This window comes from Amblyomma maculatum, chromosome 7 (genome assembly GCF_055883805.1).
Source record: "Amblyomma maculatum isolate TAMU_Amacu chromosome 7, ASM5588380v1, whole genome shotgun sequence".
NCBI classification, from domain to species: domain Eukaryota; kingdom Metazoa; phylum Arthropoda; class Arachnida; order Ixodida; family Ixodidae; genus Amblyomma; species Amblyomma maculatum.
In genome coordinates, this window is record NC_139350.1 from 59,200,455 (window position 1) to 59,212,469 (window position 12,015).

Below are 12,015 nucleotides of genomic sequence, written 5' to 3' on the forward strand. Positions count from 1 at the left end.
GCTTCTTGGCCTCCATAGTTTGTGAAAAACACGAATGCAGGTTCGTCATGCAGACATAGATACATGATCTGCGCGTGAAAACGTTATTGAAAGTGCTGTTTATATACGTGAAACTTTCAGGAGGCAGCAGGATCCGCCACAATGGCATTGTCTCTTTGATGAGTTAGTGCACTTGAAAAGATTTTAGCCACGTTCGCGTTAGCTCAAGTGTAGTTGACGTTTTTTTATGATGTGTATTTTTGTTTTGTGTTTCTCGGCAAAAAAAAAGAAAAAAAAAAAGCCTCCGTGGCGCAATCGGTTAGCGCGTTCGGCTGTTAACCGAAAGGTTCGAGGTTCGAGTCCTCCCGGTGGCGGCATTTTTTGGTTCTAGCTTTAGTGTAATTTGTCACTGAGCAGCAAAACAAGTTTGGTTGATTGAGAGAAACACACCAATTGATATTTTGCTTTGTTGCTGTAATCTCGTGCATTAAATAAAAAAAAATGCTTCATGAAACACTAAACGCCCTATTTTAAGCTGCCCGAGTGTGTTGTTAGCTAGAGAAGCTTTCTTCTTGGCATGCCCTCCGTCCCGGCCTCCGTGGCGCAAAAGCCCGGTCCATGATCGGGAGCAGCGCTTGGAACGACGGACAGACTCACCAAAACGGAAGAATGGTCATCCCATGCAACAGTTCAACCGCAATGATGTCTTTCTGCAGAAGAGATGTGAGTGAAATGTTTCGCGATTTATAATTTCTTGAGATGGCGACCAATTTTTCCACTGGCTTGCGCGTAGCCACGCTAAATGTGAGAGGGCTGTCAACGCGTCGAAGACAACTGCAGCTGAACCGCATTCTGCTGGAAAATGAAATTGATGTGCTGGCAGTTCAAGAGAGCAAAATGGAAAGCGAACAACAAACAGATAAAATGGCTGAAATATATCGTTCTAGATATAGTGTTTGCGTTTGTCATGCGGTTGGAAGATCGGGGGGATGTGTCATTTTCATTCGAAATTGCATAGTGTGTGTACAGTCTGTGTTCTCGTGTGAGAGTGGTCGGCTTTTGATATGTGATTTCAGTTTTTCTGGATTGGACTGGAGAGTGATCTGCGTTTATGCGCCGACTAGAACGTTTGAGCGCGAAGAGTTTTTTCACTATATGAAATCCTTACTAATACATGATAGGCGTGTTCTTCTGCTTGGCGACTTCAACTGTGTCTGTAGACCGGAAGATAGAACAACAAACCGTGTCCTTCGTGACAAGAGTGCAGAGTTACTGAATGACATTGTTAATGAGGCAGAGCTTGAAGATGCTGGCTGTATATTGACGCATGAAGGCGAAGCGAAGTTCACGCACGTTCAAGGTAGCTGTCATGCAAGGTTGGACCGAATATATGTTCCCCTTGATTGTGTGCCCTTGAGCTCGGAATATCAAACACTTCCCATGAGCTTCAGTGACCACTACCTCGTAATGATTACTCTAGGTATGAAAAGTAAGGCAACAAAGTTCAATTGGGAGCTATGGAAATTTAATGAAATACTGCTGTTGGATGAAGAGAATATAAAAAAAATATATTACGCATATATTACGCAAGAGTATATTACGCATATGTTTCAAAATGACTCTAATTTTATACAAGCATGGGAGCAGTTTAAGTGAGATATAAAGATAGCTGGTATTTACCGAGCATGCACTCTCCGACGTAAACAAAGAGAACAAGAAAAAGAACTTCGTAGCACACTTGAATACATGCTTAGCATAGAGAGCGTTAAGCCTGGATTGCTCTCCCAAGCTATAAAAAAGATATAAACCAAACTTGAGGTGATAGACGAAGAGAAGTATCGCGGTTTGGTGATAAGGGCACGCAGCGAAAAATTGTGGCTCCGAGAGACGCCCACGAAAAGGGCACTTAGTGGTGAAAAAAGCTACGCAGTGTCAAAAGAGATAACAGAAAGCTGCTATCAGAACATAGTTACCTCGAAAAAAAAAAACGATTGAACGGGCGTTTGTAGAATTTTACAGGGAATTGTTTAGCCTGAAAACACCGGACATTGAACGCTTCAGAAAAGATTTTCTGTCGCTGATGCCGAGAGTGGAAGACGAAGTGGCGCAGACACTTGAAGCAAGTATTACTTCCGAGGAAATTGAGGCCGTTATCGGGGAATTAAATTCCAATAAGTCACTCGGACCAGATGGTCTTGGTGCTGCCATATACAAGGCCTTTTCAACTGAAATGGCTGTTTTACTGGAAAGAGTTATTAGTGAATGCTACGAAAAGAACGTACCTCCTCCGTCTTTTCGAATGTCATACGTTGTACTAATCCCAAAAACAGATGACCCAGTTAAGCTTCAGTCTGTAGCGTCTTACCGTCCTATAAGTCTAACGAATGTTGACTATAAAATTTACATGAAAGTATTAGGGCGACGACTCCAACGTGTAATTACTTCTCTTGTAGGCCCACATCAGACATGCGGTATAAAAGGAAGGACCATTTTTACTAATATACACGCAGCAAGGAGTGTTCTCGAATGTTGTGACGCGATGCATGACCACGTAGCCATCAATCAATCAATCAATCTTTAAGTTTGTACATACAAACTGGGGATGGTGAGAAAAAAGCAGTGAATTATGCACCGCTTGATGGGCCTCACCACCCCTACAAGTCAGCAGTAGGCACAAGGCAAGAACAACCACTGGTAAAAAAAAAAATGAATACAAGTGCATCTACAGAACAAGGTTGACAGAACATATCTCATAACTGGCAGCAATAATAGACGCAGAAGACCGTGAGGCTATAACACAGAGTGGCACAGCATGTTCAAACACAATTGACATCACTGTAGCATAGATTGCTGAATGAAGCTTTTACGAATGGAAGAAAAAGACATAATATTCACTTGGTCACTCAAAGGGGTATTTAGAAACTTTGGCACAATAATTCTCAACATACAAAACCCATAGTTAGTTCTGCACTTTGGTAATGCAAACCTACTCTGCAGTCTGATGTCGTATGATGAGTGGCGACATGTAATAGGAACAATTTCAGAAAAGAATGAATCACCCTTTTTTATCGTTGATTTATAGAGACATGTAAATCTCTAGTCAAACAATTTGTTGAAAGGTACAATATTATAATGTAGGTAAATGTGTTTAGTAGGCGAATCATACGTCCCGTTGACAATTGCGCGAAGCATTTTCTTTTGTAATGTTTGCAGTTTAATGACATTGGATACCGTTGTATGGCCCCAGACAAGAAGGCAATAGCTAAGGTGCGAATAAAAAAATGCATAATATAAAGTAATTTTAGTTTTGATAGGTAGAATATGCCTGTTACGTGAAGTAATTCCGACAATTCTAGAAAGCGTTAACACAATATTATTAACATGGGCTTCCCATGTCATCGTACTGCTAAACGTTACACCTAATGATTTGAATGTGTCCACGTACTCGATTTCACTGCCATTGAGGTATAACGAGGGGCGGTAAAGTACTTGTTTTCCTTTAGGAAGGAAGAGTACTGCTTTAGTTTTTTCTTTGTTTATCTTTAATGAGTTGGCTGATGACCATGTGGCAAGCGATAAGAGCGTGCGATTCGCGGTGTCTGCTAAGCTTTGTACGTCTTTGGAAGAAAAAAATAGGCTGGTGTCATCTGCATATATAATGTATTTTGCGTGGTTACTGATATTAGGGATGTCATTTATATATATATTAAACAGGAGTGGCCCTAAAATGCTGCCTTGAGGGACGCCATTCGAAATTCCTAGAATCTGTGAAGAGGAATGATTAATCACCACATACTGAGAGCGTGAATTCAGATAAGATTTGATTAGGCTGAGAGCATGTCCGCGTATGCCATAGTTCTCTAGTTTTGCAAAAAGAATATCGTGATTTAGGCAATCGAAGGCTTTACTGAAATCAACGAAAACACCGAGAGTTAGAAGCTGTGACTCAAAATTATTTAAAATGTATTCTTTTTGGACGAGTAGCGCATGCTCCGTCGACCTATTTTGTGTAAAGCCATACTGACAGTCGGTTATTACGGAATGTTTCTGCAGAAAATGTTGCAAACGGATGCGAATCAGTTGTTCTAAACCCTTAGAAAAGTACGGAAGTACAGACACTGGCCTATAGTTTCCCAACTTGTTCGCATCGCCTTTTTTATATATCACGGCTACCCTGGCTAGCTGCATGTCAGTAGGGAAATGAGCTGTAATAAGTGCGGTGTTGTATATATAGGTTAGGCATGGCGTAATTATGTCAAGAATGTACTTAACTGGTCGGCTCTGTATATTATGTGCATCAAGACTGCAGGTGTCTTTTAATTTTCGGCATATTGCAAAAACTTCACTTTCGTCCGTTGGTCTTAAGAAGAGAGATGCCTCTATCTTGTCACTCAAGAAATTCGCGATTCCGGCATTGAATTGGCTATAACCTACTTCGGAAAAGAATTTATTAAATGCATTTGCAAGGCATGAACCTGAGGTCTCTTTACCATCGATTATTAAGCTCGTTATGTTCCTGCTGTGTGTGTTTCTATTTAAAACTAAGTTTAAGCGCCTCCATTTTTCTTTGGGATTTCTAGAAAGCTGGATATCAAACAAGTTGTTATAGTAAGCGGCTCTAGCTATCCTAATTTCTTTATTCAGCTTATTGCGCAATGATTTAAATCTCGCTAGTACGTCCGCATCTCTCGTTTTAATGAACTGTGCAAACATCTTGTGTTTCTTTATGATGCAATTAGACTTCCACAAAGCATTTGATAAAGTGGTACATGAAATATTTTTCTCTGTTTTAGAGTATGTCAATGCTGGCTCCGTGATTACAAATGAAAATGGTTTACGAGTGCTGTTCTGCGAGACTGGTCGTGAATAAGCATTTAACCGATTGTATACCTGTTCAGTCGTCAGTAAGACAGGGCTGTCCTCTGTCTCCCCTTTTGTTTGCGCTTTATCTGGAGCCTTTCTGTTTAAGATTGCTTACAAGGCCAAACATACGTGGCTATAGATTTTTTTCAAAGTGAAGTTCGGGTTTTGGCATACGCGGACGACATTGCGGTTTTTTGTACGGACCATGAGAGCGTGCAAGAAGTTGTAAAAGAAGCCAATGCTTTTTGCACTGCAAGTGGAAGTGAAATTAGTTGGGCAAAGTGTTTAGGATTTTGGCACGGAAACTGGCAATAGGCGCCTGAACTGTTCTCCAGTATGCAATGGACAATAACGCCAGGCAATAACCTTGGTGTGCCACTAAAGCATTACCGTGAAAGCAAGGAATGTTGGGCCGGGGAAGTTGAGCAAGTGAAAACCCAAGCAAACTAATGGGGACGACATAACTTTTCTGTGTTCGCAAGAGCTACCGTTTGCAATATGTTCCTTGTTGCAAAATTTTTTTACATGCTGCAAGTGTTATCTATGTCAAGAATTTCTGTTCAAAAACTGCATAGGGTATTTGCCACGTTTGTGTGGGCTTCCACATGGGAGCGTACCAGTCGATGCAATCTGTTTCATACGGTGCATAATGGTGGACTGGGATTGTCACATTTATACTTAAAGTAGACTGTAACCAGGTTCTTTTTTTTTTGCGCGAACAAAGCGATGTTTTTCTTAGAACGGTAATCCAGGTGCGATTGCGGGATTCACTGCCGGAATATGTAGTTTCGACTATGTCTACAGGGCCAATGGCTCTAAGTGCTTTTCTTCGCGAAGTTGTCGCGTCTTTCCAAATAGTGAAGGCGAGATTTTCAAATGAGTATATGTGTACTGTTACGCGAAAACGGCTTTGCAAAGATTTATTGGAAACCTTTTTACCTGTGCCTCTTTATCGCGCTGTATATGCTTTGGGGCCGGAGCGGGACGTGTTGAAAAGAGTGAAAAGAATGCCCATCAGATCGTCCGCTAAAACCTTCTTTTTTCAATTGCATACCGGCACTCTTCCGGTGAAGCCATGGCTGGAAAGCAAAGGCCTTTTTATGCCTTGGTCTACTGACTGTTTAATTAGCAAAAAGCTGGAATCCATAGAGCATATTGTCCTTGATTGGTACGATGCGGTTTTTTTCTGGGACGTGCTACAGCGTACTATCAAAAAGGACTTACCAATAACGCCGTTTGGCATACGCTACCTTCTATGCGCCCAGCCAGGAGAAGTGCCCAGTGATTTATTAATGGTCTTGTGTATGCATAGCATATGGATAACGCGAATGGATGTTCGCCATGAGGATGTTGTCGTACACCCAGCCCATCAGTATTTTGTTGAAAGTGTAATGTACACGCGTGATATTTTCGGAGGGCAATCTGAACCCCCGGAATGGCTGCCAGTCTTGGACAAGCTCATGTCACTTAATCCATTCTATCACAAGAAACATGTCAGAAAGTGACTTGTGTTTTTAATTCCATGCGGCTTTTCATCGTTCTTTGTAGTTGCCAAGTCGGTAAAAAAAAAAAGTGGCACAATCGGCTAGCGCGCTCGGCTGTTAGTCAGTGGACACGGCAACCCCGTCGTGACAATGTCAACTGATGTGCCACTATTTGTGCAGGTACTTACCGGATTCTTTTCCATCGCCTTGGGCAGTGCAGTAAGCCCAGACAGCGGCTTCAATCGTCACCCAGCTTCTGCCGATGCCTATCGACTGCCGTGCGCGGGGGGCGTACATTTTTTACACTGCGAGCTGCTGTCGTGGCACGTGGATACTGCCTTCTGCGCACCCTCTTCGAGCACAGCGACGTCATCCACACTTCCAGCCCGGATTTTGCCTATAAAAGGGACGTCTGCGCCTTCCATCAGCAGTGGACACGGCAACCCCGTCGTGACAATGTCAACTGATGTGCCACTATTTGTGCAGGTTGGTGGACGAAAATATTGCTGCCGTAGCAACTGCCTTTTTTTGATCGTGTTGCCGTGTCCACGCACATTGCTGGTTTGCTTTAGTGATTGTATCTCAATTGTAGGCCTGTTGCTGAAGTTATCCGGTGATGTTGAGGAAAATCCTGGCCCGGATACAATGGAAATGATTCAACAAGTAATTGCTTCTCAAACTGAAATCCTCAGCAAATTAAGCGAAATACAGGAAAACCAAACATCGTCTGAAGCAAGAATTCTGGACATGCAATCCAGGCTGTCTGCTATAGAACAAAAGCTACAAACCTTTTACGAGTCTCGGGATAGGCTTTCGAAACTAGAAACTTTTGCTGAAAGATGTGAAATAGAAATGACTACAGTTTCGAGAAAACTTGATGAGTTGGAAAACCGCTCGCGGCGCAATAACTTGATTGTACGCGGAGTCAAGGAGGAGGAATCAGAGAGGGAAGAGGACCTACTACAGAAAGTAAACAATGACATCTTTGATAAAATTCTGAAACAAAGGGTGGACACTATTGAAAGGATTCACCGACTTGGAAAGAGGGAACCAGGTAGAGACCGACCGTCGGACTGTACACACTCTTAAACTTACGGACTTTAGGGATAAGATGAAAATAATGAGTAGCTGTTTCAACCTAAAAGGCACTCCATTTAGTGTAAATGAAGATTTTTCTAAAAGGGTTGTGGAAATACGAAAAAACCTTTGGAACTCCTGTGCCGATGAACGGAAGAACGGTGTGAAAGCTAAGTTAATTTTTGATAAGTTAAAAGTCAAGAATACCTTATACGCATGGAACGAGGAGACCAAGCAGCGGTTCAAATGCCAGGTTGCCACTAGCACTAGCAATGAGTGACTAAACAATCATAAGACGGTCTGCTTTAAAATTATAAATGTGAACGCTAGGAGCATGCTTAACAAGGTTGACGCCATAGAAAGTATATGCCTTGAACATGAACCCGATATTATGGTAATCACAGAGACATGGCTACATAAAGATATTAGAGACTGTGAAGTTGCTCCCCCAAACTACTCCATAGTACGAAAAGACCGTGAAAGGAGGGGTGGCGGTGTTGCAATACTGGTTAAGAGTAATATAGTATTCTCAGTTATAGAAGGGTTTGATGATTTAGAAACTGCATGGATTAAAACCAGACTGAATGGTCATACTCTCTTAGTGGGTGCTTTCTACAGAGCTCCCAATTCAACCATAGACGTGCTTGATAACCTAAAAAGGTTTCTGGACATAAATGTACACTTTGGTGACAATATTATTCTGACAGGTGATTTTAATTTGCCAGGAATTGATTGGATGTCGCTTTCTCCCGGCAGAGTTGATACAGCTAGCAGTGAACATCTGATCGAACTCGCCTACTGCTATGGTTTGACTCAGATTGTTGAAAAGAGTACGAGAGTATGTATGACAACATCCTCGATACTAGACCTTGTCTTTTTGTCATCTGGTCTACTAGAGTTTTTGCTGAGTTGTGATGTTGAAGAAGGATTGTCTGACCATAAAATGGTGATTATGTCGCTCAATATGACTCGCTAAATTTGTCACAAATCTTGCAGAAAGACTGTTTTGAATTTTGCGGCTGCTGATGATGTCGGATTACTGGACTACCTTGAAATCTCGTTTGATGAATTCATGTGTTTATATCAAGACGGACTTGGCACAGATAAGTTGTGGGATTTTTTTGCAAACATGATAGCCAAAGCAATTGAGATGTTCATTCCTAAAAAAACGAAAATAACAAAAGGAAGCATCCTTGGATTAATAGAGACATTATTCACAAAAAACGACAGCTCAAAAGAAAACGAAAAAGATGCTCACAATACCCAAGCCCTGAATTAAAAACCTCCATATGTCGTATGAGCCAAGAGTTAAAGCGACTCTTCAAAGAAAGTAAAAATACCTTTTACTGTCAGACTCTCACCAGATTTCTTACTGAAGCGCCCAGTAAGTTCTGGCGATATATAAATGGCGGCGGTAAATCTCACCATTCTAATGAAGAAGAGAGCCCCCAGAGGGCTGAAAGTTTTAATTCATTTTTTGCATCTGTTTTCACTGAAGATGACGGCGAATCACCGTTTTTTGAGCCTCCAGGTTGCCCTCCTATACCCGATTTAGAAATAAGTGAAGGAGGAGTTCTGAAACTCCTTTTGAATATCAACACAAAAAAGAACTCAGGACCGGACGGTATCCCGAATGAATTCTTATATAGATATGCAGAGTGGAATTCTAAATTTCTTACCAAAATCTTTCAATCGTCTATCGGCAGTAGTTGTGTTCCCGTTGCCTGGAAATGTGCGAAAATAGTGCCTGTGCATAAAAATGGTCCCACTTCTAGCGTTGAAAATTATGGACCCATTTCCCTCATTAGCACGTGTTCCAAGTTACTCGAACATATTATGTACGCTCACTTATCAACTTTTCTTGAGAGTAACAATCTCCTATTTGTAAACCAGCATGGCTTCCGCAAGGGGCTTTCTACCATCACTCAACTCACGGAAACTGTACATGATCTTTCCCAGTCAATTAATTCCCGCATGCAAACTGACATCGTAATTTTGGACTTTGCAAAGGCGTTTGATAAGGTTTCGCATCCTAAACTATTACTAAAAATCAGTGCCATATTTAAAACTGAAACTATAACTGAGTGGTTCAGGTCATATCTTTCGTCTAGAGTACAGTATGTTCAGGTTCAAGAGTATAAATCCAACATCATGCCAGTCGATTCCGGTGTTCCCCAGGGCAGCGTTCTGGGCCCTCTCTTGTTTTTGATCTTCATCAACGACTTGCCGGTTGGTTTGAGCGTTCCAGTTAGACTGTATGCAGATGACTGCATCGTTTATAAACAAATTAATACTCCGGAAGATCAGGCAGAACTCAATCAAAACTTGCAGAAAATACATGAATGGTGTAAGGTGTGGCAGATGGTATTAAATTCAAACAAAACTGTTTTTATGTCCATTACAAGAAAGAAAACTGTCCTTGATTACAGTTACAGCATTAATGGTAGGTTACTAACTAGAGTAAGTAATTTTAAATACCTTGGAGTAACACTCACATCTGACTTACGCTGGAATTCACACATAGATAATGTATGTACTAAGGCTTCCAAGGCACTCTGGAGCTTGAGACGCAATATGTGCAGGGCAACTCCCGAAATAAAAAGTCTGGTTTTCAAAAGCCTAGTTAGGCCTATCCTCGAATATGCAAAAGTTGTCTGGGACCCGTACACTGCTTCCAACTGTTCTAAGCTGGAAAGAATCCAGCGCCTCGGAGCAAGGTTTATATTTAATAGGTATCGTTATTCTGATTCTCCAACTTCTTTGTGTAAATCTGCTGATTTGCAAACACTTGACATTAGAACCAAATGTGACAGACTCAAGTTTCTTTTCCAGATCGCTAACCACTACTTGAAAATCGATCAAACAAAATACTTTGAAATTAAAACAGGGGAAACATCACGCCATCGTCACAGTTTGTACATCCCAATGCCGCCTGTCAGAAATGATTGCTTTAAATTTAGTTTTTTCCCGAGAGTCATTAAGGAATGGAATATGTTACCAAACTCCGTTGTCACGTCACAATCACTTATCGAATTTTTAGATAAACTGCATAATGTTTTATGTACTGCTTGATTTCTATGACAATGTTTTTGTTTTGTTCAAGTGGCAAACACAATTATGTATGAAATTTAGTGTTGATCTCAGTGTTTGTTTGATGTGTTCTTGTTCTGTTTCAAGTTTGATATCCACTCCTGTAATAGCCCGCCCAGGGCTGACAGTATGAATAAATGAAAATGAATGAATGAATAAAAGGTTGGAGGATCGAGTCCTCCCGGTGGCGGCATTTTTTGGTTCTAGCTGTAGTGTAGTAGTTTGTCACTGAGCAGCAAAACAAGTTTGGTTAATTGAGAGAAACACACCAATTGACATTTTGCTTTGTTGCTATATTCTCGTGCTATAATTATAAAAAATGCTTCATGAAACACTAAACGCCCAAGCCATTTGAAGCTGCCCGAGTCTGTTGTTAGCTAGAGAAGCTTTCTTTTTGGCACACCCCCCCCCCCCCCCCCCCGACCTGGCCTCTGTGGCGCAATCGGCTAGCGCGTTCGGCTGTTAACCGAAAGGTTGGATGTTTGAGTCCTCCCGGTGGCGGCATGTTTTGGTTCTAGCTGTAGTGTAGTTTGTCACTCAGCAGCAAAACAAGTTTGGTTAATTGAGAGAAACACACTAATTGACATTTTGCTTTGTTGCTATTGTAGTAATCCCGATCGCCATCAGCTCGCGCGCCAATCCCGAAGAGGGAGACGAAGTGGAGCCAGAGCCTTGTTGGCACTGCACTGTTGGCAAGCTGTTGGTTCGAACGCTACCCCCGTCGCTTTGGTTTGCGGACGTTGCATACGGTATTGGTGCTCCAATTATAACCTTACACTTGGTGGAGGTGTCTCGGTCGTCGCCCCAGTCCTCCTCGAAAATTTCACCCTGGAACTTCGGAACCGCACGCTACCGCCTTCGGTCACAACCATGCAGGACGCTCCCAGCCAACCATCGGCGCCCATCCCTGCCATTCCTGCCACCATCTTCTGTCCCGGGGCACAACGCCCCCGCGACCCACCTTTCTTCAGTGGTACCGACGACCACGACGTTGACGACTGGCTGGCCTCTTTCGAGCGCGTCAGCACTTACAACCGCTGGGACGATTCCATAAAACTGAGCAACGTCCTCTTCTACCTCACGGACGTGGCAAATCTGCGGTTTCGAAACCACGAAGCCGATCTTTCGATATGGTCTGTCTTCAAGAAGAGCTTCGCGGATGTCTTCGGCCGTCCTGAGGTACGCAAACTCCGCGCCGAACAACGCTTCAATGCACGGCTTCAACTTCCCGAAGAAACGTTTACTAGCTACATTGAGGACGTGGTTGACCTCTGCAAGCGGGTCAATCCGTCCATGCCCGAGCCCGAACGAGTCACACATGTTCTTAAAGGTCTCACTGATGATGCGTACTATATGATGTCGGCCAGGGACCCTACTTCCGTATCCGACATTATAACCCTGTGCCAGAGGTTTGACGAGCTACGAAAGCAACGCGCTTCTACGCGGCGGGCTACCGCACCTGCCGGCACTGGCTACGTCGTCGGCGGAACAGTCTCAATTTATTCAGAATATCCAAGACTTC

At 42.6% G+C, this 12,015-nt stretch overlaps 1 non-coding gene and 1 pseudogene across 1 annotated transcript; both read left to right on the top strand.

Moving 5' to 3' along the window:
* The first annotated feature begins 279 nt into the window (after nucleotides 1-279).
* Nucleotides 280-353, top strand: TRNAN-GUU (transfer RNA asparagine (anticodon GUU)). Its single transcript has one exon. It is a non-coding gene; the product is annotated as a tRNA-Asn (tRNA).
* Nucleotides 354-6,454: 6,101 nt separating this feature from the next.
* On the top strand, nucleotides 6,455-8,533 carry LOC146183516 (uncharacterized; annotated as a pseudogene).
* The last annotated feature ends 3,482 nt before the right edge of the window (nucleotides 8,534-12,015 follow it).